Source organism: Euprymna scolopes, chromosome 31 (assembly GCF_053919585.1).
Source record: "Euprymna scolopes isolate OS-2025 chromosome 31, ASM5391958v1, whole genome shotgun sequence".
NCBI classification, from domain to species: Eukaryota; Metazoa; Mollusca; class Cephalopoda; order Sepiida; family Sepiolidae; genus Euprymna; species Euprymna scolopes.
Genome location: NC_136512.1, coordinates 65,936,620 through 65,948,600, shown reverse-complemented (window position 1 = coordinate 65,948,600; position 11,981 = coordinate 65,936,620). Strand labels below are relative to the sequence as shown.

The 11,981-nt window shown below is 29.5% G+C and overlaps 1 protein-coding gene across 4 annotated transcripts in view; it reads right to left on the bottom strand.

Annotated features, from left to right (window-relative positions):
* Positions 1-11,981, bottom strand: part of LOC145255771 (protein unc-93 homolog A-like) — a 207,625-nt gene that overhangs the window by 52,767 nt on the left and 142,877 nt on the right. The window contains exon 1 of one of the 4 annotated variants that reach the window (XM_080114436.1): positions 1,456-1,595. The exons of the other annotated variants lie outside the window; for them this stretch is intronic. The gene's annotated coding sequence lies outside the window, so the exon portion shown is untranslated. Of the gene's footprint in view, positions 1-1,455; positions 1,596-11,981 lie in introns of those variants that run through there. 4 annotated transcript variants of the gene reach the window in all.

The following is an 11,981-nucleotide window of genomic DNA, read 5'->3' as shown; positions in this document are numbered from 1 at the left end:
AAGCAAAATACCACGAGGCTGCCTCCCAACGAACAAATTTCCCCCCCCATCTGTAGAGCAAGATAGTACGTGGTTTTTCCCCACCGCCTACAACACAGGCGTCTTCAAGTCTAATGTAAACAAATTGTTCATCGTACAAATGACAATTTCTTTAACACTTATCCTCGTTACCTCTTACGTAATAATCGATAGTGATCAGATCGATGGATCGACGAAAAGACGTACATATAAACACGCGCGCGCACGCACGCGCGCACACGTCATGCAGCAGAGTTAAGAAAAGGGTGCTCCTTCGTTATTACTACGAAAATCGAAATATTGAATGTCAAGGTAAAACCAATTGTATCTACTTAATTGTCATATGGCAGTAATGAATATATCCAAAAATTACGAAAAACGATAAAGGAGAAAATTAATTATTAATGAAAACAAAACAGTTTTCGAAAAAAATAAATTTCTACAAAAAAAAACAAAAAAAAAAAAAAAAAAAACGGAGAAGGTAAATAGTAACAAGGGACGTATTTTTTTTTTTTCTGGAAACTTCGAAAATCTTAGCACAACTAAAATTTTCGCAAATTGTCTTCAGAAACTGTTTGCAATTTTAGGATTTTGCTCTAATACCGGAGCAGCACCAAGAAAAGCGAACAAAATAAATGTAATGCCGGGTAGTTAGTATATTCGAAAAGAAAATTTGAAAGATTTGAAAGCTCGCATTATATGAATTCTTCGAACTACTGTTCTCATCTTATGTGTCATTTTTCACAGTGTTTCAGTCGATGTAACCTCCGACCTTCTTCAGATGTATCTTGTCGAACTCGGGAATGTCTCTGTCGAATTCTGTAAATCTGGACGGAACCTTTATTTACGTCATGGGAATAGCAATAGCATGCTTTTGTTCCGCCAGTCATGTAACAGTGAAGGCTAAATGGGTCAATTTCAGTATGGTTGACCGAAAAAATACAATTGCGAATTACTTAGGACCTCTATCCTGTCATGGCTGACAGAATGAGAGCATGCAAACTCAACGATATTATTGTACCACATTTGTTCAAACTAAAACATACTTAGTATGTAAGTGCACTGGTTAATGTAATGTATCTAGTTATGGGAGAGAGGGAGGCGTACCTCTAAGACATTGTAAGAGTTTGCGGCACAATTCCTTTTTATGAACACTGGCGCGAAGCAGACCGCACCGTATCACCACATTACTGTATTATATTTGAACAGATACTACATTTTGATCCAAGCTCAAAGGTCCAACTCAAGTTTCACATTAAAAACGACTGAGCATCAGATAGCATTCTTGAAAATTACGCTTTTTTTTTTGTATTGCCTCTTCGGTTTCAAAGATATTCGGTAGTGATCGGCTGGATTGACTGACGGAAAGACCCCCCACACACACACATACACACACCAAGCAACATAGTTATATAGATTATAAAACGAGGAACTAACCTTGCGAAATGTCACAAAAAGGGCAGCATCCTTTTTCCCATCCTGTTGCCATGTTCATAAAGTGTATAAAGAATCCTGGTTTATCTTCCTTAACTTATCTGCGTCCGCAAGGAACGCCCTGCCGTAAATGTCGAACGTTGCTCTGGTTTGTACGTAAATTACATATCGTCTGAATATCTATCTAATATATATAGTATCGAACGACTGACCCAAAGAGGCTGACAGAGTCAATACAATAAGAGTCTATTTGCGATTGAATTTCTTTTTCTCGCTAGAAAACGATTGCCAGCCGCGAATAGACGCGCGCCGGTGCGCAAGCCAGACAGAAATACCGACGGGAGAGAAAAAAAAAAAAAAAAAAAAAAGAAAAAAATGATTTCAAAAGAAAGAAAAAGAGAAATAAATAAATAAATAAATAAAATAGCAGACAGATTTTTTTCCGTCTTCTTATGCGTGTTCTTATACGTTTGTCATTTTTTTTTGTATGACGACAAGGTGTGCAGTTAATATGCTCACTCCCTTACCCAAACCCTTCGATCGATTCGTCGAAGTTCGTTTTATCGACCTATAACAATAGGCGCCCAAAACAGCAGTCAATACGCATCCACGCATCCTCCGGTCCTCTTCTCGATCAGTGACTCATACGAACATCGCACACCGTTTATTTTTGGCTTAGGAGCGCACACGTGAACTTGATTTTGTTTTGGCTTATAAACTTTAATGGGTCTTTTTGTAGAAAGAGTCGTGCCACTAACTGAAAAATGAGTTTTGCAAAAAAAAAAAAAGAAAGAAAGAAAACCCTCATTAGTCACGTGCAGTGCGCGCACACGCCCATGGCCTACTTTTGTGAATCTTGTCTGGATATGCGTCGCTTAAAGGTTGTAGAAAATGCATAATAAATACGACTGTAGAACGCATCGCGGAATGGTAGACGGCTGTATATGTTATTTTGTGTGGAGGCATAAATATAACGGGAAGTAGCTTTCTATGAAAATAGTTTTTACTAAGTAATTAAACTTTTTTCATATGACTAGTACTTGTATTTTGTTTTATGGGATATTTTGTATAGATCTCTTCTACAAAAAATCCATTAAACGCGCGCACGCGCGCACACACACACACATATATATATATATATATATATATATATATGTGTGTGTGTGTGTGTATACTAGCATGGGTACCCAGCATTGCATGGGTTGACATGAAGTTCTGTTTGAAACACACCGGTATACTAATCATTTTCATCATGGGCAACGTTCATACCCCTACAACAAAAATAAAAGAACGGATGAAAACATGTAAATGTAATTGCTCCCATAAAGAAGTATGTGATACCCTCTCCCCCAGATATTTCGGCAGAAGGGCTACAAAGAGAAGAAACTATTATCTGGATATTGAGCACTGGAAAGACCCCCCCCCCAAAGAAAAAATAATTAAAAATAAATCATTACAACTTTTGTTTCAATAAAAATAGCAGTGAATGCCCGTGCGATCGCAAAAAAAAAAAAAGAAAAAAAAAGATCTACCAAAAATTAATTAAAAAACAATTAAATGACATTTTCGTCATTTTATATTTCTAATGTAATCCCCCCACCCAAAAAATGAATTTGTCATATTTTGGAGTTCGTTCTGTTTATAAAATTGTTAGGTGAAAGTACAGAATGCGTTCATAAAAATTAATTAAATTTATTGTTATTTTATGTTTCAAATGTAATTCCCGCCCCCCCCACTACCACAAAAAATCTAAAAATTTTTGTATTTGTCATGTTTTGCCCCCCCCCTTCGATTGCCAAACTTAAAAAAATGCTAGATGACATATCTGGTTGAACGTTTTGTGGCCAAAACGTGAGTGCTCATTTTACGTTAAATTTATGTAGAAAAGTTATCTATCACGCTAAAATATTAATTCTTTTTTTTTTCAAAATTTTTTCTTTCATATTATTTATAAAGACGGCTTAATCGTATTAGGCCACAAAAAACCAGGTCTTAATGTTTTTGTTCAATGTCAAGCAAGTTTCTTTCCAACTCCCCCAAAACTTTAAAATGACGACGTTTAATGGTTTTCGGTGGTGCTGAAAACGAATATTACGTTTAAATTTGGGGCAGATAAGTAGTTTTCATGATATGAAGAAATTACTTCTTCAAAAAGTGGGGGATCATTTTCCTATATAAATTTAACTGAGCACCCACTTTCTGGTCACCTAGTAATTTCTTCATATAATAAAACAAATTTAACTGTGATATTCGTTTTCAGCACCTCCGAAAATAGGCGCTGCCTTTTTTTACTAAGAGATGCGTTCATTTTTTTCATCTCATAATTTAGGACGCTAATTATGCTGTTACTAAGTTTACAAAAGCATACTTTTGTTTTTCGTTCTTTTATCATTATACAACTTGTATAGTTGTGAACAGGTGCCTCTGCAGTTAACATTCCACAAAAATTATTTTTACGATAGGAGGCGGTTAAGTAAACTACAGAAGCACCTGGTAAAAACTATACAAATTCTTTAATTAAATATCCACCTCAAAAAAAAAAAATGAAAAACAAAAATATATTTTTGTAAACCACTCGTGTAAGCTTACTGACAGCATTATTTACGTCCTAAATTATGAAAAATAAACGAATCTCTTGGTAAAAAAAACAGCGGCGGTTTTCGGTGATGTTGAAAACAGATATCACAGTTAAATTTGTTTTATGATAGGAACAAATTATTAGGTAGTGTCCATTTTACGTTAAATTTATATAGGAAAGTGACTGATCTCCCACTTTTTGGAAAAGTAATTTTTCATATCATGAAAACTACTTATCTGCCCCAAATTTAAATGTAATATTCGTTTTCAGCACCATTGAAAACCATTAAAATTCGTCATTTTCAAGTTTTTTGAGGAGTTGGAAAGAAACTTTACATTGATCATTTTTTCTAGGTGTTAAACGACACCGAGTCACGTCGTAAAAATTGACCATTTTTAATTTAAGATATTAAAGAAATTATAAAGCATCTACCAAAAACCAAACTGTTTCGCAGGCAATTAAACACACTTGCTATGGTATAATTATTATAATAAATCCTGAGCAACACCGATTAAATTTTATAAACAAAAAACAAACACAGCAGGGGATGATGGATTTTGTTCACATGTGTCTCTGTGACTAACTCTGCCCTCGTGACGATGCAAGTAAATGAGGACATTAGTTTTATTTATTTTTCTCGAAATAAAAAAAGTCTACTTAAAAATTAAGAATATGCGAAAAAAATTTCCTCCGAATTAAAAATAAAAATAATAATTCAGCTTAGAATAATATTTCGAAATGAAAACAAAAACAGGAAATATTTAATAACGTGCTCCGTTTAAAACATTTTTTTTTTCAATTATACTATCACAGTTATTTCCCCTTTTGGTTTTCTAGGGTTTGGTTTGAAAATAAAACGGTTTCAGATTTCAGATAAAATAAGTTAAATCAAACATAACTTGAAATTAAAATAAACTAAATGGTTAAAACTTTTTAATTAGTACAGTTGAAACAAAGCTATTATGTCGGATAAGTAATGTCATCGAGGTAATTATTTAAATAGATTTCGTTTAATGTAATATGTTAATGACCGTAACTCAATAATGTAAAAGTGGTTTGAAGAATACTATATATTGAAAGTCCGTATAGAATATAATGTCTCCTTTAGTATCCTAACATGGGCATTAATATTTCTTGACAAGGAGAGGTGCACACACATATGGCCTTTATATTTCTTTGGTCATTGGGAGTTGTACACACAGACACATGCACCCACATGAACGCTACTACTTTATATATATATATATATATATATATATATATATATATATATATATATATATATAGATGCTTTTTGTTTTTGAGGTACGTTTTGAATGAATTCAAATATTTACGAAAGTGCATTTTTACCTAAATACGAGTTGGGAATAATTTTCACTTAAACCAACTTGGTACCCCCACATGGTGAGCGGCATACATATTGTATTTTTTTTTAAATATAATATAATTATCCACTGACACGTCGCTAGATTAAGCCACTCTGATGAGTTGTAGACGACGAAACACGTGTCAGTGGATAATTATATTATATAAAAAAAACAATATATATATATATATATATATATATATATATATGAACAAACTTTGCAACTATTTTCTGAAAAATATATATTTTTGTCTCTGATGAGTAGTTTAATAGGCTTTTGCTATCCAGCGAAGACCGCGTCAGGCATACTTCATAAATTATATGAATAAAATATGAGGGAAAATTAAATGCAACTTCTGGTTTTGCAATTTTTTGTCAAAACATCGTTAATTCCCTACTCGCACAGCAGTAGCCGAAAAGCGTAGTGGTTAGAAGCATTGACTGTCGTTTGGGCGGTCGGGTTTCGATCCCGGCTTGAGGTAGTTGCCTGTCTAGCAGCACTGATGAGCTGTGATACAGCGAAACAGTACTGTATGTGGAGGAATATATATATATATATATATATATATATATATATATATATATATATATATATATATATATATATTGAGACAACGCGCGGATCTTTACCAACTGACTTCTTTCTCCAACTTAACCATATAGCAAAGAAAGAAAAAAATACAACATACTGAGGATGGAGTTTGACTCCAAAATATATTTAAATTATTAATTTCAAGCAAGTAAAATATTTGTTTATTTTCGTAATATTGCGTTGTGATTTAACTTTCAAACGCACCTTTTATTCACACACACACACACACACACACACACACACACACACACACACACACACACACACATATATATTCATTCATTCATTCATTCATTCATTCTGTCTCATATCATAATATCATTCATTTTGTAAACTTTCATTTCTAATATCTATATATATATAAGAAATCAAAGCTTACAAAATGAATGATATTGTAAACTCAAAAAGAATATAAGTATTAATATTAAAATAAATATTTATAGGATAATCCTAACCAGATGAAAATGCCCAATGTACGAGATAAAGCATTGGTATAAATGGGAACATTTTAATTTTGTTAATTCAGTACAAATTATAGTAGAAATTACAACATTTATTATTCGATACAAACGATACAAATAGAAATTTTATTACTGTATAGTTTCAAAAATGTATCTTCTTTTCCTTGACAGTTCAACTAATCTAACTTCCGGTTCGTTTTACGATATTTTCCATTTTTTAACAACATTCTTTGTCCCCTTCTTTTTGTAAAAGAGCTGATAGATACTTTAAATACTAAATACTTTCACTATCCTAGTTATCTCAAAAAGTAAGTTCAGATTTACTGATTTGTATTGTTATTGTTTTCGGAAAATGAATGGATATACGAAGATAAAAACAAGATATTCTTTAAAATATCACTTCCTAAATAACAAAATGTGGAACAATACAATTACTATTTATACTACCATATATATATAAAAAATAAATAAAATAATAAACTATTAATAATATATATAAAGAAATTTAATAATAAGATTAAAAGATCTATTCTGCGAGATGTTAATTAGGATATAAATGCTATGAGAATAAAAATGCATAAAAGCTTAAGTAACTTTGGTACCAGAAAGACAAATAGATAAGACGAAGGAAAGCTAGCGGTACATAACTAAAAACCTAATATATATATATATATATATATATATATATATATATATATATATATATATATATATATATATATATATAGTTAGTTAGTTCAGTACAAATTATACTTGCTGAAAAAAGTCGTTGAAATATTTGAAATTATACTTGCTGAAAAAAGTCGTTGAAATATTTGAAATTATACTTGCTGTGAAAAGTCATTGAAATGTTTGAAATTATACTTGCTGCAAAAAGTTGAAGTATTTGAAATTATACTTGCTTTAAAAAGTCGTTGAAATATTTGAAATTTTACTTGCTGTAAAAAGTCATTGAAACATTTGAAATACTTTCTGTATAAACATTTTGATTTCTTCCTTTACTTAAAAATTCACCAAACATCAGAAAATTAACCAATTTTAATGAAATTTTCAGTATTTATCAAATAATGATCACGGAATGTAATGAACTAATTATTTTCATTCAAATCTGAGTGTAAATGTATTATTTTGTTTAAACAAAAAATACCTTTACTAAAGTTATAATTTTCAGTAGTAAATAAAAAACGCAAGATTTTATTTTTGCTTTTTTATATAAATAAAGCATCATAATTTGTAACAAAAATTTTTTTTTACAGGAACATTACAATAAAAGCCCCTAAAGTCTGTATTAATGAATTCGATATAACTCGAAGAAAAATGAATTTCTCGAACTACCGATATTACCATTTAATTAAGCATTGTTTATTTAATATTTTCACACACACACACAAATATAATAGCAAAAATATTTCTACTTTTTTTTTTTAATTACAGATTTCGCATAATTTTTATATGCAAAATTTTAATAATTTCCTTGCTCGCAAGCCCGTGAAACTTTCAGCGGAACATAATTTTTATCTAATCTCGAACAATAATTAAAAAAAATAAATAATAATTTAAAAACAGGAACATAAAAAATAATTAAATTAAAAAAATGATAAAAATTGATACAAACGTTCACAATAGGAATGTATGGATGCACGTCTGGGAAAAAAGAATCTGACACCCCCACCTCTTTTTACTATCATGACTTCATTTTGAAATAGCGTTTCGATTGGCTGAAATTTTGGGCCTCTTTATAATCGTGTTTACATTTTTTTTTTTTAGTTTGTTGCGTTTTTGGCGAACGGTAAATTACTTGCTTTTTTTTAGGGCTAATTAAGTTTTTTTCCATAAACAATGTGTTTTTTTTAATTTAATTCAATATCTTAGAACTTTACTTTACTAATCATCTTTAAAATAGACTCAGAAAACTAATATTTATCTTTTAAAGGATTTTTACAATGAATTTATTTAATTTCAAAATTTAGCTGAATTGGTTAGTTCGCCGTGAAAACATTTTTCATAACTTTTTTTTTCACGTGTACAAATATTTTTTTCCTTTAGGAAATTAACTTTAGTCTCTAATCTTTCAAATACAATCAAAAAGTAGTCGGAAACCTACAAAGCAATTATGATGAATCGACTTTTAAATCTATGTCCCCCTATTTTTGCCCGACCATTTTTGACCGTACCTAATTTTAAACAATGAATACCTTTTTTTTTAATGATAAACAATATTAATATAAATAGAAATATTAAAGTATCGGAACATATAAAACAAATTTAAATATGGATAGAACTTTTTATAATTGTAAACTATGAAAACCTTTTTTTTTTTTAAATTAAAAGCAATACATATAGAACTTTTTATAATTTTAATTAATGTGATGTTTTTCTAATTCAAAATTGAATCACGTGATTATTATAAAACCACATGAGTATTCTATTGCAATTTATTAATTTTCACGGGTATTCTCTTTCAATTATTTTCATTTTTTTTAAATTTTTTTTTAATTTATTACTTTTTCCTTCTTTCAAAATTAAAATGTAAAAAGGTTGATATTGTTTGTTAAAAATTAAAATTGGAAAGGGTCCGTGAACTATATTTCTTTCAAAATTATAAAAAAAATATCTATTTCGTTGTGTAAACTTAAAAGTTAAAAACTATGGTCACCACAAATAAATAAAAAATTATATTATTCATAAAACTACTTAGTTGCAGAAAATTTAGATGCAATATTCGTTTTCAGCATATCCGAAAACCTTTAAAAGTTATAAGATGGAAACCAAGTAAAAATTTACCATGTAAAATTATAAAAAGTTCGGTACTTATGTGTTTATGGTACCATGCTAAAATAATAACGTTATTATTTCAAAAGCCATTCTTAACATAGAGAGGGAGGGAGGGTGTGTTTTAACTATTCTGTGCTACCACATAACAATTTAATGATAAAAAGATATTGTGAAACTTGAATTTAACATGAAAAATAAATAAAATAGCACGGTACCAAAAATACATTAGCACCAAAGTTCTATTTATATTGTTAAAAATTAAACATCAAAAATACAAAAAGATATGTTTATATTGGTGAAAATTAAATAAAAAAGGTTTATATTGTTTAAAATTATAAAAAGTTTTCTTTATATTGTTTAAAACCTTTATAAGAGGGAGTGCTTCTACACTATCAGAACGAAATTTTGTAGTCAATAAATGGAGTTTTCAGAGAAAAAACAATGGTTTCTCCTGATTTTTTTGTTAATCCTAATAAATTACAATGTTAGCTTCCAAATTATGCAGTCGAAACTACCTGAATATTACTGAATTATTAAACCAAACAACTGTAATCGTGTAAGCAGGTGATAAATTGCAGCCATTTTATACATCGAAATGGAAAATTACCTCCCTTTTGCAATCTACTGTGTCTTACATAAGCAAATACAATCATTTTCTTAAAATTCTATTTTTATTTTCTTTAATAAATAATTTTATACCTTATCGATTTTCGTAAATTTTTGGCTATAATCATCTTAAAAATACAAGGAAAACGTAGATACCATTGTTTTAATATAAAATTCGGTATTACGATTTCCGAAATTTCGTCCGAATAGTTTAGGAGCACCAAAAATAGTTCTGCTTAAAATGAATAAAAAACTGTTTATTCTTTTAAAATAGTTGAAAAATTTAAAAAATTCTGTATATATTGTTTAAAAAAATGTGTATAAACAGTGTTTATTCCTGTTTAAAGAAAGTTATTTTCTCATTGTTTATATAAAAAAAAGAAGAAGTTCTGCTTATTTAAAACTGTTAATTTCTGAAATACCGACATCATTGCTTTTATATTGTTGTCATAGTAATTTAACGGTGATTAAGGAGTTTTGTTCCTTTTACGTAATAAAGGGTTAGAGATTATTTTTCCACCTAAACTCCAGTCTTGCCGCAAATCGACCGTTGTGGATCATTTTTTTACTATTCAGGAAAGTAAAGATTCAATTAGATTCCTATTTCAGTCACCTAAATTATTTAGTGTAAAATGAGTTTAGGAATTTATATCCAAATCTAAATATTATTTTTACTTAAAAAATGACAATATTAATACACTAAGTTACGTAAAGTTTGCAGAAAATGCTCTGCTTTACGGTTGTGTAAAAATGGAACGGAAATTTAAATTTCGTTCCCTTTTAAATTCGGTACATTTTTGCATTACGCCCAACCAACTCATCGTTCACATTCGACATGTCAACTTTTTAAGGTTTTCGGGTATGCTGAGAAGGTTAGGGGTGTCTATTCTGAAAGCCGTTCTTAACATGGGGAGGTTGGGGGGTTTATCCCGAGAGCCGTTCTTAACATGGGTAGATTGGAGTGTTTATTCGTTGTAAACCTACCCGACAACCTATAAATGTTGACATTTCCAATGTGAACGGTGTTTGACTTATGTAAAAAATAACAAAATGATATACCAAACTGACTTTTTTTCGTTTAAAAAGGAATTATATCCCTTTCGTTAATAATTTTTTTTTAATATTTCGTGTTTTATATATATAAAATACAATTGTTGAATGTTATTCTTTTGATTATATTCGTTTGGAGGGCACAATTAAAAAAAAAGATTAAAACAGAGCGAAATTTAAGTTTCCGTTCCATTTTTACAACAACCGTAAAACAGTGCATACTCCGCAAGTTTTATCTTAAGTTATAAACATCTAGATCGATCTTCTGGCAGATTTGACGTTTAGTTGTACAAATAGCCTCGAATCCTGTTAAAAAAAGGGACACGTTGGGTCGACACCGGTGTAAATATAAGTTTGTTTATATTTACTTAATTATTGAAAATGTAATCCTGTGACTAAAATATTTAATTAAAATTAACCACGCTGTTTAACAAATAAAAAAACAACAACAAATAATGCAAGATGAAGTTTTAAAATGATTAAATGTGTTTTATTTTATAATTTAAAAATAAATACATTAAATAAATAAAATGTTGGTTAAATATTGAAATATTGCGGGGACGCATCATCAAATGCATCCGAGAATAATATAAAATGTAAAATCAAACCAAAATCTTATTTGTATTGTTCAATGTTTCAAATTTTAAATTATGAAATAAAATTTTTAAATTTATAAAATAAAACACATTTAACCATTTTAAAACTTCATTGTTCATTTCTTTTTCTTATTGTTCAACAACGTATTATTTGTATTGTTTAATATTTTAAGTGTTTAATTATACAATAAATTTTTAAATTATGAAATGGGACACATTTAACCTTCTTATTTGTTAAACAATGTGGTTAATCTAAAATAAATTATACGTAAACTTCTGAATGTACCGGTGACGACCCAACGTGTCCCTTTTTTGATAACAGGGTTGGAGGCTATTTGTACAACTAAACGGCAAATCTGCCGATCTACTTACGTTATATTAGAAACTGAGCGACCCATAAAAATCTGATAGCTGAGTGTCAAATCTGCTTAAAATATTTAAAAAAAAAAAAAAAGGAAAAAAATAGAACTTCTCCCAATATCTCTGGCAATAATTTGGTTTCGTC